The 14,650-nt window shown below is 35.7% G+C and overlaps 1 protein-coding gene across 2 annotated transcripts in view; it reads left to right on the top strand.

The window, feature by feature from the left end:
* The first annotated feature begins 518 nt into the window (after nt 1–518).
* LOC131667919 (uncharacterized) overlaps nt 519–14,650 on the top strand; it is a 206,395-nt gene continuing 192,263 nt past the window's right edge. For both annotated transcript variants that reach the window (XM_058941688.1, XM_058941687.1), the window contains exon 1: nt 519–675. The gene's annotated coding sequence lies outside the window, so the exon portion shown is untranslated. The remainder of the gene's footprint in view (nt 676–14,650) is intronic.

Genomic DNA, 14,650 nt, shown 5'->3' with positions numbered 1-14,650 from the left:
TTATGGTTTCTTTTATCAGCGCCTACCGTTAATATTTCACTTTATCGAACTAAATTGATTTGTTTTTATACAGTGTTGTTATACAATAATTAAATTGAAATCAAGTTAATATATCAATTACACAGCAATTAGCGATGGTATTGGGAATTATTATCAATTGACAATATGCGTATGATTAAATCGATCCTGAAATAACGAAGTACGTATTAATGCTCTTGATATATCACATATTGTCAAAGTATAAAAGTAAAAATACGGCGTTCAATAGCTTTCACAGGTCGTCGAGCACAAAAGTCGCCTTTATTCTGAAAGCTGATTATTAATAATTCAATATCACGGAATGATCTTTTAGTAAGTAGGTAATCGAATAACGAAGCTTTAAACGTGTCCATGCGCGCAAAAGGAAGGGGAGCGAAGCATATAAGTGCTTGCGCTTGCGCGCCCCCTTCCGACGTGAAGCGTCGCGACGACCGGTGCCGTCGTCACTGCTCGTCGACGAGTTTAGTCTGCGTTTCGCGCTCGCTCTCGTCGCTCGTTCCTGTCGTTACGTCGGGTCGTCACGTTTTTGTGTGTCGCGTTTTCGCCTCTCATATACCTGTTGAGTTCCCGAATTCCCGTTTGTTATTTGATGGTGTTTCTCGTGTGCATTGCTTGCAACACTTTGGCTGATTATCGGTGAGTTTTCGACTTTTTCACTGCTGCCGGAAAGTGGTTAGTTTTTTCTTTACACGCCAGACTGAAGTTTGATTCGAGGTAAATCGCGGTTGCGAGATTTGGCTCTTTAAACGAGGCGCTGTTTAATTAGACTGAAAATATTAAGGATGCTGATAGAATATCAATTGGCAAGAGACAAAAATCATATCGTAGCAAATGAAATGTATTTAGGTATATTTGATGAGGCTGCACGATACATTATTTCTCCTTAAACATGTTTAACGTTGCACTTTTTTTATTATATGGAGTATTTACAGATTTAAGTATTCAGGCGTCTGCCGAGATAATAAATCGTATTGGAAAACACTACGTTTCTAGCAAAATAATATTTTATTTTCTACGCCATTTTTTCGGTCGTTTCCTTTTTAGTCGTTGAAATGACGTTTAACGTGTAATAATAAAACATTACAATGATAACCAAAGATTTAAGAAAACTAGTTTTGTAGTGACGAGCACAAATAAAAACGCTATCTTAGTCGTTTAATTTAAAAAATTTATATTATAAATTATAAAAATAAATATGAAAATATAAATGTTTCCAATTTAGATGCAAATTTAAATGAATACGCCGTGTTTCTTTCTCTCGTAACTCTTTAAGTTCTCATTAATTGGATAACTAAAGCATGTAATTAGTTTTTTTGAAGTTTATGATGAGCAAAGAGTAGTTTGAAGTACCGACACTGAATTTTTTATGATCAGATTTTCAGAGAAGGCTTTAAGTTTTTTATTGATATGAAAGTTGAAAGTATTTCAATAAAAAAAATTGTTACTAAAGGAACGAGTGATTCATGTAATATTCAGAGTCCAATCTTAAGTTATTAATTTTCTATTAAAAACGATTTTTTTACGTGGCAGGAAAACACTGAATTCTTAAAAACGTCTCTTTCATCTAGAAAATTTTGTTGGATTCTTACACTAATTTACGATTTTGATTAAAACCATCTGTTTTTTAATAGCTCTTAATAGTCAAAGTTTCTATTTAATATAAACAAAGCTTTCAACATAATATTAGCTTACAAAACTGAAAAAAGTGCACATTTAATATCATAATATTTTTTTAATTCCGAAAAACAAATGCAATTAAAGTACGTTTTGAAACAGTTAAAAAAGTATTGGGCGTTTGACTGCACAAAACTAAATGATTCTTTTCCTCTCAATTGAGCAGCCTTCGATGACCAACGAGGAGAAAGAAAAGCACAACTAACTTTTAGGCAATGAAAGACTCGCCGGGAATTGCGTCTGCTAAAGTGCGTGCGATTTCTCACGAGGAGTTAGGGGTGGTAGAGACGATCGTTGAGTGATGATGCATAAAACATGCGTCTTGTCGTTGTCCACTTTTTCACTCTTCTTTTTGTGAGCTTTGTGATTTTTTTGACGAGAACACGAATTTGAGTGAATTCTTAAACGATTGACTATCAAAAGTACCCTTCTGCTTATTAAGGTTTGCAAATGTCTTTAGTGAAAATTCGAGAACATTAATGAATGTTTCGTTATGGTTTCTTTTATCAGCGCCTACCGTTAATATTTCACTTTATCGAACTAAATTGATTTGTTTTTATACAGTGTTGTTATACCAATAAAAATTTGTTGTTAAGAGTACTTTGAAACAGTGACATTTTCACGACTTGTTCAAATTTTGAATGAAAAAAAAAAATGATTTTTTATTTAATTTATAAGTAAAGATAAAAGATAAATGCATCATTAATTTTTTCAAACTGAAATTAACAACTTCGTCAAAACTATAATTAATGAAAGATCACGTTTTATTAACATAAGTTTATATCATTGTCCAAAAGTAATGCCAACAACAAAACCGTAAACGAAAAATCACTTCCTGACAAGCCCAAACCAATAAAACTAATCGTACGAAAATCAAAGTCTATCGGAATGTTCACAGCATTTCCTTAGCCCGGTCGCAGCGATAAAGGAAGCACGCCGTGAAAAGGAAGAAAAAAAAACATGCAGCTTGCTGCTTTTGATACGAGAGTGGCGCGAGATAAAAAAAGAGAGAAGGGGGATGGAGCGCGAAAAGGATAGCAGGCTCACTTTGGACGCCTCCGGGACTTTTTCGAGCGTAGTTTACTGCCACGAGCAAATAGAGAAGGAGAGAGAGAGAGAAAGAGAGAGTGTGAGTGAGAGAACAAAACGCTGCAAGTTGGAAAGAAAAGTTTTGCTTTATCGATGTTTATCATTTATTCGAACGTGAATTTTTGACCGAACATTTTTGATTTGTGGCCGAAGCGATTAGTAACAACTAACAAATTGGCGATAAGTTTTCAAAGAGATATTCATGTCGAAACCACAATACGCTTTTCAATTCATTGCACATTTTATTTTTAACTGGCAAAATAAGATTTTTTGAAACTGAAAGTTGTTTATTCGTTGTGTCGATTTACTAAAGTTTTTGAAAGCGTAATTAAGTTTTCGAACAAGCGTTATGCCACCCGATCACTGCTCGAAAAATACCAACAGTCGTAACGAATCGGTTTGGCAACACAGTGAAGTCCATAATCGCATAACTGGCTTGCGATAAATATTTGCAATAACACGTAAAGGTAGTGACACGCGCATACGTATGAACTGTCACGCAACAATAAAATCGTAAATGGTTTTGGAAAAATTTCTTTAATCAACGTTCTCGGCAGCCGGCCTTTGGGATGTTTGCGGCCGCGCGCACGAGAAAACATTTGGCTTTCCCGGGTCCGCGGCTGTTCTCAGAACTACGTTTTAACAGAGCGAAGAGGTACGTTAGAAACGAAAGGCCAGCGCTTGTAGAACGTCTGTTCGTGTTTGAAAATAGTTGAGGCTAGGGTTGCTATGACGATAAAGTTAGGTAAGGATATTATAACGTCGCAATGGTATTTTTTCTTGTACGTTCTTTTTCCTTTCGCTCACTTTGTTTTCCTGAAGTCGAAGGAGACGAACGTAATGTTGTAATAATAAATTATCACATCACGAATCAATATGCAATAATAATTATATGAGAGGATAGAAGTAGTATTAAGTATCTTGTCAAGTCTATCTTTTCTTAGTAGTCTAAGCATTGATGCATATAAACAATTACTTATAACTATGCTCATCGTGCAACACATAGGTTTCAAAGTCTAAACTTCGAGTAATTCATTCCAAAAGTTTTATTTTCTGTATTAAAAATTAATTAGAAATAATCTAATTATCTCGCGCTTTTATTAAAGGTATTTTATTATGTTTAAAGAGAACGTGCACAGTTTGCTCAAGCGTAATAGTATTACAAAAAAAAATAACAAATTTGATACAGATGACTGAAAAAATATGCCCTCCCCCACAACTTAATTGACCGGTTAGTTCTGAAATTCGCGGTATTTCTATGTATACTTTAACAGAGAAGCAGAAGCAGCAGTTCGGTAATTGGAAGATGACTGCATAGTTTGGCAAAGTAGATAAACTTGTCAACTAGCGTATGGCGCAAGTATAACGCATACACGCTCGTATAATAAACTTTCGACGCGTTCTATGTACAACGCTGGAGTTCTGTACACAAAGAAAGTACATGGAATTCAATCGGATATATAAGCTTCTTCGTTTAAAATGCTTTCCAATCTGCTTACATCCTATATTTCTTTACACCAGATGTATTGTGAGTTTTCTTTATGTAATAAAAACATTGTTTTTAATTTTCTTTGCATTTTTTCAAAAATTACTATAAACGCAAAATATTTATCCAATTAAAAAAGAAGCGAATCCGAATTCATGAAATTTGAGAAATTTAGGTTTTCCTTTGGTTTTTCGATTGAAATTTAAAAGAAATAAGATAAATACTTATAATTTAAAAAAGAACCCAACACGTAATAATGAAACAAACGAATAACGCATATTCTTTGCGATATTATAGAAAGCTACTATACAAATCTGTGTCTATTGAATGATTTAAATATAACAACACGGTTTAAATATAGAGAGGAGAGAGAGAGAGAGAGAGAGAGAGAGAGAGAGAGAGAGAGAGAGAGAGAGAGAGAGAGAGAGAGAGAGAGAGAGAGAGAGAGAGAGAGAGAGAGAGAGAGAGAGAGAGAGAGAGAGAGAGTGGAAACTAAGCATTAACTGGGGGATGAATTCAGAATTACCTCTTGTTGCAAAATCAACGAGAGATTATAACACTGCACTCATTAGGAATACAATACGTGTTCTATCGGTATTGACAAGCTCGACTAACTCCGCTGGATTCAATGTATAATTATTACAAGAACTTTATGCGGTTATGTGCTGCACACGTTTGTTTATAATTGTACGTTTAGAACAATGTTGCCTGATTAATACTGTTGTTGCGTAACAAGCTGTGCTATTATATAAGTAAATATAATAGCGACATGTGTAAGCTTGATATTTCATGAATTACCGAGTGCAAGAAATAAAGATTGTTGGAGCAATTATTGTTGAGTTTAATAAAATAATACGAAACGAGGATAGCGTAGGTTTTGGGTGCATTTACAATTAGTGATCGCGTCTAATTTTGGCGAAACGTAACGGAGAATTAGCTCTTGAGTTTAAATTGGCAGTAGTTGACAACAATTGTAACTGTTTATCTGTCTGTCTGTTTGTCTCTCTTCTAATCACGATGATATTTTTGTACACCTGTTCTGCTAGAGAACGATTCGTGTTTAATTATTCAGAGTCTTGTCCTTCAAGTTGCAAAGTCATATTGTAATGCAATCAAGCATGATGGAAATAAGAAGTTGTCTTCTTTTCTTCGATGCTGCGAGGAAGAAGTATCACAAATATAATTACTGCAATCTATCTAAATCGTAATCAGTCAAATGATTATGTAATTTTGATACATCGGTGTCGATATATCGAGTTACTTGTTAATAATAACGACAAGAATATCATACGAGTAATTCGTTGTCTATTTAGTTTCATTATAATAGGTCGTACGTGTGTAATAGATTTATATGAAATTTATTAAATTATTATTACCATGCGTTTCCAACAAGAACATGGAATTAACTTTAATGAATAGCGAAATTGGATTAGTCATATCGTATAGTTCTGCAATAAATGTCGGCGTACTTATGAATTACGAATATTGCTATGATCTACCTTAATAAACGAATAGCAGACTTTTTGTGAAAGACTGTTTAATATCGGCTGATAAAAATAGTATGTACAGTTGACGCAAATATCGTATAACTGAGAGGCCAAGCACAGAGTAAACAATCAATTACCTTTTTTAAAGATGTATTTTGTAAACAGCGTGCGTTTGATTTTAGTTTCGTATTAAAATTTAACCATACAACGACTCGATTGATTTTATTAGATGAAAGAAATCTCAGCTTGACCTTCAGAAATTTTGGTAAGTAATAGCTTGCGTGGAGTTATAGTTGTCTAGCCATTTCCGGCTGCGTAGCGTCCAAAATGAAAGAGCAGCAGTAGCGGTGGCATTTCTCTTGGCATCCGGCTAGAAAAGAGGAGAAGGTCATTTCGAACTGTACGCCGGGTTAACCAGGAATGTTAATAGAAAATGCTTGGGTCGACGTCATCCCTATATTCCATGCAGCCACCAGCAGCTTTAATTGTGCGTACATGCGAGAATGCGGGTAGAAAGAAAGCTGCAAAATTCAAACGATTGATGGCGTGGCTTTCCTTCGCCTGCAAGAAAAACTTTTCTCCGATAGCTAAAGAGGGAAACGAATGATCCACAGTCTACTCCTCTTTTTTTCGCTTTTGAATTGATGGGGATCGTTTTGTTGTTTTTTTACAGGGATTAATGGTTCGGTAATAATGATGATTCTGATGATGATACACTATAAAAAGTAGTTCTAAAAATTAATGAGAGATTTCAAATCAAATAATTTTGCTCTTGAATTAAGAAAAGTCTTCGATTTCTTAAGATTTTATTAAAAATGCAATAACATTCAGACAACCTTTTTTTCATTACATAGCGACAATTCCAATTGAAACAACTAATTAAATAATTCGATTAGCTTCAACTAGATTTCTTAATTTTTTGAATAACACAAATAATACATAATACTGTTTCTAGAAATCATACATGTGGTATAAATTCTTCGACGAATTGGAGCCAGTAAAAAATAATGCTAATGAAAAATATTGTGAAAATATTCTCAAACACTTGTAATTTTAGTGATAATTTAAATTATTGTAGATTTTAAATTAGAGTTCAGGTAAAACATAACCTCGATTATAGAATATTAACATTAAGAACGAAAGTTCAATAGTTTTCATTCCATAAATATATAAAATAAAGAGTTTTAAAAAAACGTAGCTTAATTAAAACGGAATGTTCTGGAATCTCACTTGAATAAACAATCAACGCTTTCGACCAAAATCGAAAAAAAAATATATAAAACGAAATAATTGATTGACTTGTTATAAACTTCTGAAGATTTGCAGAGCGAAGCAAAGATGTCGCTATAAACGAGGGAAGGTTCACGCTGGGATAAAGGTAAAAGATTAAACGTTCATCCTCTGACTTGTTCTCTTTCTCTCTCCCTCTCTAAAGGAGATTTGAATCTCAACATTGAATATTCCGAAGTTTGCCAAAGCGGCAGCTTTGCGGTCGACCGAAGAGTTTTCTCCTCCCTCCAAGTCGATTTAAACTCGACGCAAAAGATGTTTGCGCTAATTCACGCGAACACCCTCCTCGTGCTATTATTTTCCGCCTTGATCTAGCGCGGAATTATTTGGCTTTCGATCGATCTCGATAGATTGTCATTTGCTGTGTTGTACTTAGTGATTATAACTCAGCTACCGTACAAAATGACAAGCTCTGGTTCGTTCGAAAGGTGTTTCATACGGTAAATTATTTAAGAAGTAAGAATTATTGAGTATTCTAAGGAATTATCTCAATAATCAGGTTAAGTGAAAATGATATTTATCTATATCGAGTTAATCGAACGAAATCATACATTGTTCCGTGTCATTTATAATTAAATCATAATTCGAAAGGAAATTATGAACAAGATTGCATTGAATATATAAACAATGAATGATTTTCGCGTGGACGTATATGAAACGAAATGTACATGTTTCAGCAGAGCGTAATGGGGAATGAATATCCTTTTTTTTCATTTTTCACCGGAGCAAAATCTCGATTCTGCAAAGCGTTGATTGGCTGTAAAGCAGCCACAACTATACGCTCAAACCCGCGTCAATCAATCATCCCGGTGTCCGAAGCACACGCTCGGCTTGGTTATTTTTTTTTTTTTCAAACCTTTTTTTCGCTCTAATTTTCGCGGACCGTTGGAAATTTCCAAGCTAGCGTTGACGTTATTCGTTAGTCTTATGCCAAGAACAGGCATTTTTCGGCTTTTTTTTAACTTTTTACGCGGCACGATGAATTAAGTTAATTATTAAAGCTCTCGATAGTGACTATTTTAAAGTCATATCGTATGATTTATCGACATGTAATCTTCAGAATTCCAAATCTTCATTCTGTTGGAAATGGAACATTTTTAAAAGCGTCATTCGTCGCTTACTGTCTGCATCATTATACTTATAGGTAACAAAAAAATTAATAAAATCAAAGAAATTAAATCACGAAAGAAACCAAGTAATTAGAAGGTAGCGTGAATTATAATAGCGCGGGCATTGCGTCTTGGGTGCCTTGATAAAAATAAATAGAATAGTCTTGCGAAGCGAAAGGAAAGTAAGGCGCGAGAGATTGGATTCTCGAAGCACAATTTACCGCGGCGCGCCTTGGAATCGACACAGCGTACAAAAAGAAAGAGGAGGATAGGGAGGGGGCGAGCGGGAGAGATGGGAATTGTTGTTTAAAGCGTGCGTTACGATTGCAATTTTCTTTTCTCTCTCTCTCTCTCTCTCACTCTTTTTTTTTGTTTTAAAGCCCTCTTCATGTTCGAGAGTAGTTTCACCTGATTGATCTATGTTTTTGCTTGACTTTGCTTCTCTGATGGCGCGCTTTTCAGTAGAATGTATCGAGTTTAGCCAGCCATACTCCATTTACGAGTTTTTTTTCTGCTTTCGTGAATGAAAAATCAATAACCGCGTGCTTTTCTCGTATGTGATACGTGATATTAAAAAAAAATAAATAAATAAATAACTATACGCAGAGATAAATTATTCAAAGGCCAGGAGTAGGGGAAGCAAAACAAAGTGAGAATTCAAAAGAAAAAAAGCCCGAACGGAACGAACAAAAGAACGAGAAAAAACATCGTAGGCACTTGATACGAGGGAGAGAGAGAGGGAAAGAGTGAGAGAGAAAATCAAAAAGAGAGAGGGAAATAAAAACTGTCGCTTATTGCTTTATTGCTTCTCGAGTGGAGGGGCTACTTACGCGTATTTTTCATGTATATTTCGGTCGAGATCTACTTTCAATTCCAACTTCTACTATGGTAATTGCATTTCTTTACACGGCTATTTATTTTAAAAATCGCTCATTTTCAGCAACACACAGCGCAATTAAATCGTATCCAAAGTTTTTCCATCCCCCTTCCCATTCAATAAAAATTCATTACCCTATACAACTTTTACTTGCACGAGTTTCCAAAGAGGATGAAAAACTTTTCAAAACTCCATAACTCAGCGTCAAACTTTCAAGTAATTAGTATACTCATCTTATATCTTTTATCAATAAGTATTGACTCCAGTTTAACATCTCGTAACATGGATAAAAATATTTTACTATATATATGTACTTTTGTACATGTACAAAGTGAAAAATCCAGCGTTAAAAGTTATCAAAAAAATTGTTGCAAACAAGTTCTCCAACTTGTATTAAAAAGTTATTTAAATTAAAACATTCTGACTACTCAAATAATAGAATAGGTTACTTAAAGATTGTGAATATATTAATCCGAGTGATAATGTGGAAACCTTCCTCGAAATAAGCATGACTACACTAAATATTGAATATTACTAGTGAAAAAAGTAAGGAGTAATACAAATTATATCACAAAAATGTAAAACTCTTTCGGTAACTCTACGTGAACATTTCATTGAGTAATTCTTTAATTTGGAAGGTAAAAATCTACTGTATTTTCACTGTTTGATCGCAATTTTCATTGAAATGAAATCTGTATTTCCAAGTTTCTGCTCTACAGCTCCAATGCGCGTTATTCCCGACTGCATTTCTCCACGATGCAAGGAGAAAAAACACATACAAGGCAGGTTCGAACCCCGGAGTCATCGACGCGCGTGCGTAAGCGAAGGGGTCGTTGTCCCGTAATCGCGTTTATTGGCTTATAAATTACCAGAGTGCAAGCGCGACGACGCACCAGTGCTTTCTCTTTTCCACAACGACAACTCGCTGGACCCATACTGAGTGTATCTCGATATACATATATACATACATATATACATATGCACACACGTATATATACACACACACATATACACGCTCTCTCCTTTGCTCTAGCTATTAATTACAGATTCTTTGTCGTTAGTATGGGCAATTTATTACTATTATTATTGCCGTCACGGGCAACCGTATTTTGCATCAGTCTTTGTAATATTTGAAATATTTTGTAATAGTTGAAACTTGATAACATTGAAAGCGCAATATACTCGTATAGCTGTGTGAATATATAAAATCGATTGTTTGAAATGGTTTCCCTCAAAAATGGATCCAATTTCATACGGTACTAAGTGAAAGATAATCCAATAACGGTGGAAAAATAAAATACAATTTTTGAAAGGCGATGCGAGAAAGCACGTAATAACGCGCATCAATCATTAAAGGAAAAATAATGATAATAATAAAAAGACACAGTCGGGTGGAGTACAATCAATTCTCACTTACCGGTCAATTGATTGCGCGACGCGCCCGAGCGAATTGAGCGCGCAGATGAAGGCCCTAATAGACAATAGGTTCTAGCGCGCGCGAAGAAGAGAAAAAGCTCCCAATGGATCGCGAGCAATGCCCCTCAGGAATTTTCCGAGGAAGTCATCAGAGTCGAATACAAAGTCAACGGGGGCAGCGGGAAAAAAAAGGACGATCCGAGGTCGATAATTGATGTGCAATTGCTTTGCCGACTGGGTGTGTGGGGTGGGAAATGATAGAGTCTCTTTCCGTCGATATGGTTCCTAGTTTAAACTTGATTGGACATCCCGCGTAATCCAGACTCCCTCGCTCTCTTGATCAATTTCAAATCTACTAATGCGCGCGAATTGCGAGAGAGGGTTAACTAGAAATCACTCGGTAATTATTTCAATCTGTGCACGCGCGTATCTTTGGGCTCGTAACTGCCTTCTTCGTTCGTTAATATTCTTCGTATGTCTGTAATTTTTACGTTTGACCAATTGCGAAAAAACGAAAATAGAGTCAACTTAGAATTCGACTGCAGGAAAAAAGAAAGCGAATTTTTGGTAGAATGATCGTATAATCATAGTCAAATTTGCGCACGACGAAAGCCAGATAAATTCTTGAAGCTCAGTAGCGGCAGCAGCGGATGCAAGTTCGCACTCGAGCGTTCATTAAAAGCGAAGGCGCATCGTAGCAGCAGCAGCGCGTCGTCGCGTCCCAAAAGAGAATCCACTTCACTTTGCACGGCCTCTTTGCCGAGGAAAATGAGTGAACCGAATTGCCACTTAGCACAAGAGAAGGGAGAGAGAGAGAGAGAGAGAGAGAGAGAGAGAGAGAGAGAGAGAGATAGGCTACGGTGATTCCGACGCCGCGACGACGACGATGAAAATTGCCACTTGTTGTCGCACATCGACAGAGAGAGAGAGAGAGAGAGAGAGAGAGAGAGAGAGAGAGAGAGAGAGAGAGAGAGAGAGAGAGAGAGAGAGAGAGAGAGAGAGAGAGAGAGCACCGAGCTAATTGTTTGCTCTCTGTGGCTTTCTGTTTATTCGCTAGACTTGTCTTTTTTTCTGTTGCTGCTAGGTGGTTGATGGTTTCGAGATTAGGGTGGTTAAACTTTACTGTTTATTTGTTGGTATAGTCTGAAAGGTTGCTCAGTGTGACTTATCACAGCAAAGAAAACTTGTATTCAAAAAATTCTTTTATTTAAAAATTTTTTACTACTGTCGGATTCTATTAAATAACAATAAATGCAATACAAATAATTTGAAGAAAATAATGCCTAAAGGTTGATTAATTATCTTCCTAGATTTTTTAAATTACAATTAATTCGTAATCAAATTAGAAAATGTCGCAAAGGTCTAGTAAGCAATCTTTAATCTTAACCAAATTGTAATTATAATTGATAAATACGCCAGTCTATTAAATCACGTTTAAATCAATTTACCGCTTCGAAGAAATATTTCAGCTGAGCTATTCGCTTAAATTCTCTATAATAAAAACATCTCATCGATCCCTTAGAATTCTTTAAAATAACTTTAATAACTTTAATAATTCTACTGATAATTCTATTTTTTTTTTCTTTTCATTGTAGAATTTACAAAGTGACAAATATTTTAAGCCTTTATTGAGTTTGTTGAAACTCATTTTATGAGTATATTGAACTGCTGTGCGAGTCAAAGTACAAAATATTCCGTGCAATCAGAAGTAAAAGTCGTTGAAAGGTTCGTTTACTTCGATAAAACAACCCTTTTGAAAGTTATTTAAAATTCTTTATAAAGATCTAATTAATATCTAAAAAAGTTAGTGGGAAGTCCTGCTCTTTTGTAGTTTATTCCAGTTAGAAATTATTTTATAAGGTTTGCTTTATCAAAGAAAATAATTCTTGAAACTTTTTTTTTAATATTGCTATTAGAAAAAGTCAATCGGTCTTATGCATCCTTAAATCAGGACAGAATTATATTTTCAAAAATCGGATGAATTTTAACATAGTTTATTAATAGAAGTAGTAATGACAATTTTGGAAGTCATGAAGAGGAAAATTTAAGTGGAAAGCAACTGTAAAAACAGAGGTCATTCCAAACAAATTACGGGTCTACGAGATAACGACAGTGAAGAAGGAAAAAAAATTAGCCTGCAAGTAAAACAAAAAAAAAAAAAATAAATAAAGAAAAAGAAGAAAGCCGCAGTCCGTGAAAGAGAGACCTTATCCTTGCCTGTGCGCCAGGCTTAAAACGTATGGAGGGTTCGCGTGCCTATATGGCTTCTACTGGTGCTGCTGTGCGGTGTCTTGCGAGGGGGTCTATATCTTGTCTTGCAAATCTATAGCTCGCTCCTCCGGTCGCGTGAATCACGGGCCTATACGTGCAGGGCCGGAGGAAGCATTTCCGTCCTTCACGCTGACCCTCTCTCCTCTATATCTTTCGAATCAACCTGTTCGCCTAATGTCTATGTAAATACGGTATGTTAATTAAGCTCGATGCGGCCCCCAATGTGTCGGCTATTAATTCCTCTCCCGCGCTGGCACGAATTGTTGAACTTGTTGTATATTAATGCGACGTGTGTGCGATATGTTGTCGCGAGTTTTGATATTTATGATCGGCTCTTGCATGCGCAACTACATGTATATTCACATATGCAGTCATGACTTTCTCTGAATCGGAATTTGGCGCGTCTGACCCCAAAGCTCTCTAACCACTGTAAAAGTAAGTCTAATATTTGCCACGAAGAGTAAAAAAAAAGACCTCTCTCTCGGGCGCTAGACCCACAATTCGAAAATTCCATCAGGTTAGCAGGCAAAAGTTGAACAGACACAGTAGAGACGCCTTCATCCCTTAGGTACCAAATCCCCACAAAACGTTGGTGTATATGCAAGGCTTTTCCTCTTCAGTAGTATAGCGAATTCCTTCTTTATCCAACCTTCGCCCGCTTCTGCTAGGAATTTCCGGAGAAGGGGTCTGATGCTGCTGCTGGCCAAAGTTAATGAAGCACCCAGCACGGAGGTCCGTCTTTTCTCTTCTCTGTGGTCCTTCTCTCTCTCTCTCTCTCTCTCCTCTCTCTCTCTCTCTCTCTCCTCTCTCCTCTCCCTCTCTCTCTCTCTCTCTCTCTCTCTCTCTCTCTCTCTCTCTCTCTCTCTCTCTGTCTTTTTGCTCCTCGTCCTTTTGTTTATTAAAACGAACTCTACTACGGCCTAGCGCCTGTTTCTTTTTATTTTATGAATCTCGTCGCACTGTTTTATTAGCTTCTCATTTTTTTCAGATTCGTTTTTCTGATTTATGCTGAATTTGTTAAGTGAGAATTTCGCCTAATACAATTTAGTATAGTAGGTATTTGAAACTGCGACGAGTAAGTCATTCAATGATGTAAGAAATCGTTTAATTAAAATTTTAAATCTAATTGTTCGGATAGCAAGATATTAAAAAGTAATTTAAAAATAAAAAGTAATTTTTCTCACTAGGAAGTAAAGGTTTTTTCTTTGACAAAATGAAGTGAAAGACAAAATCTAAAATGAACTTTGAGAAAGAACCTTTTCAAACATACGCAGCGGACCAGATTTTTTTTCATTTTACAAATTTATAAGGTTTTGAGATTTGATTGGTAGAATATATAATTACACCATGAGAAGCGTGAAAAATATCAATTCTTTATGTAGATTTCATTCAAACTTGGAAAAAGCTGCTATCATGTAATATTTATTTCCTGCAAACTTGCTATAGAATTTTCACGGCATATCATTTTGAAAAAAAAGGTGCTCCACTCAATTTTAAAGAACCGAACCGCCAAAGCAGTAAAATAATACAAAAATCAAGCAGTTCATTTTCTTGTCGAAGGCTTTCCAATTATCCACACTGTAAACGAAAAAATTCATCCGTTATAATTAATTGTAACACACGGTTCTATTTCCTTCCTTTTTTCATTAAAAAGAGTGCATCTCTTATACGTTTATTTAGCTTGTAATAACCGCACGATCTTATTAAATCGATCTAGCTACTCTTTTGTTCGCTGATAGTCAAAGCGCGTAGAAGACTGATCTCTCATGCTGAGGCAACAACTGAGTTTTTGTGTGAAAAGGTGCATCTAATTGCAACCATCTGTAACTAAGAGAGTTGAGTTAAGCACTAATGCTCGAAGGAGTAACAACCTTTACCTTGAGTTACTCTACGCTCACATATGCATTTATGT

Source organism: Phymastichus coffea, unplaced genomic scaffold (assembly GCF_024137745.1).
Source record: "Phymastichus coffea isolate CEN01 unplaced genomic scaffold, Cenicafe_Pcof_1.1 PCOF00071, whole genome shotgun sequence".
NCBI classification, from domain to species: domain Eukaryota; kingdom Metazoa; phylum Arthropoda; class Insecta; order Hymenoptera; family Eulophidae; genus Phymastichus; species Phymastichus coffea.
This window is presented reverse-complemented; position numbering and strand designations above follow the sequence as displayed.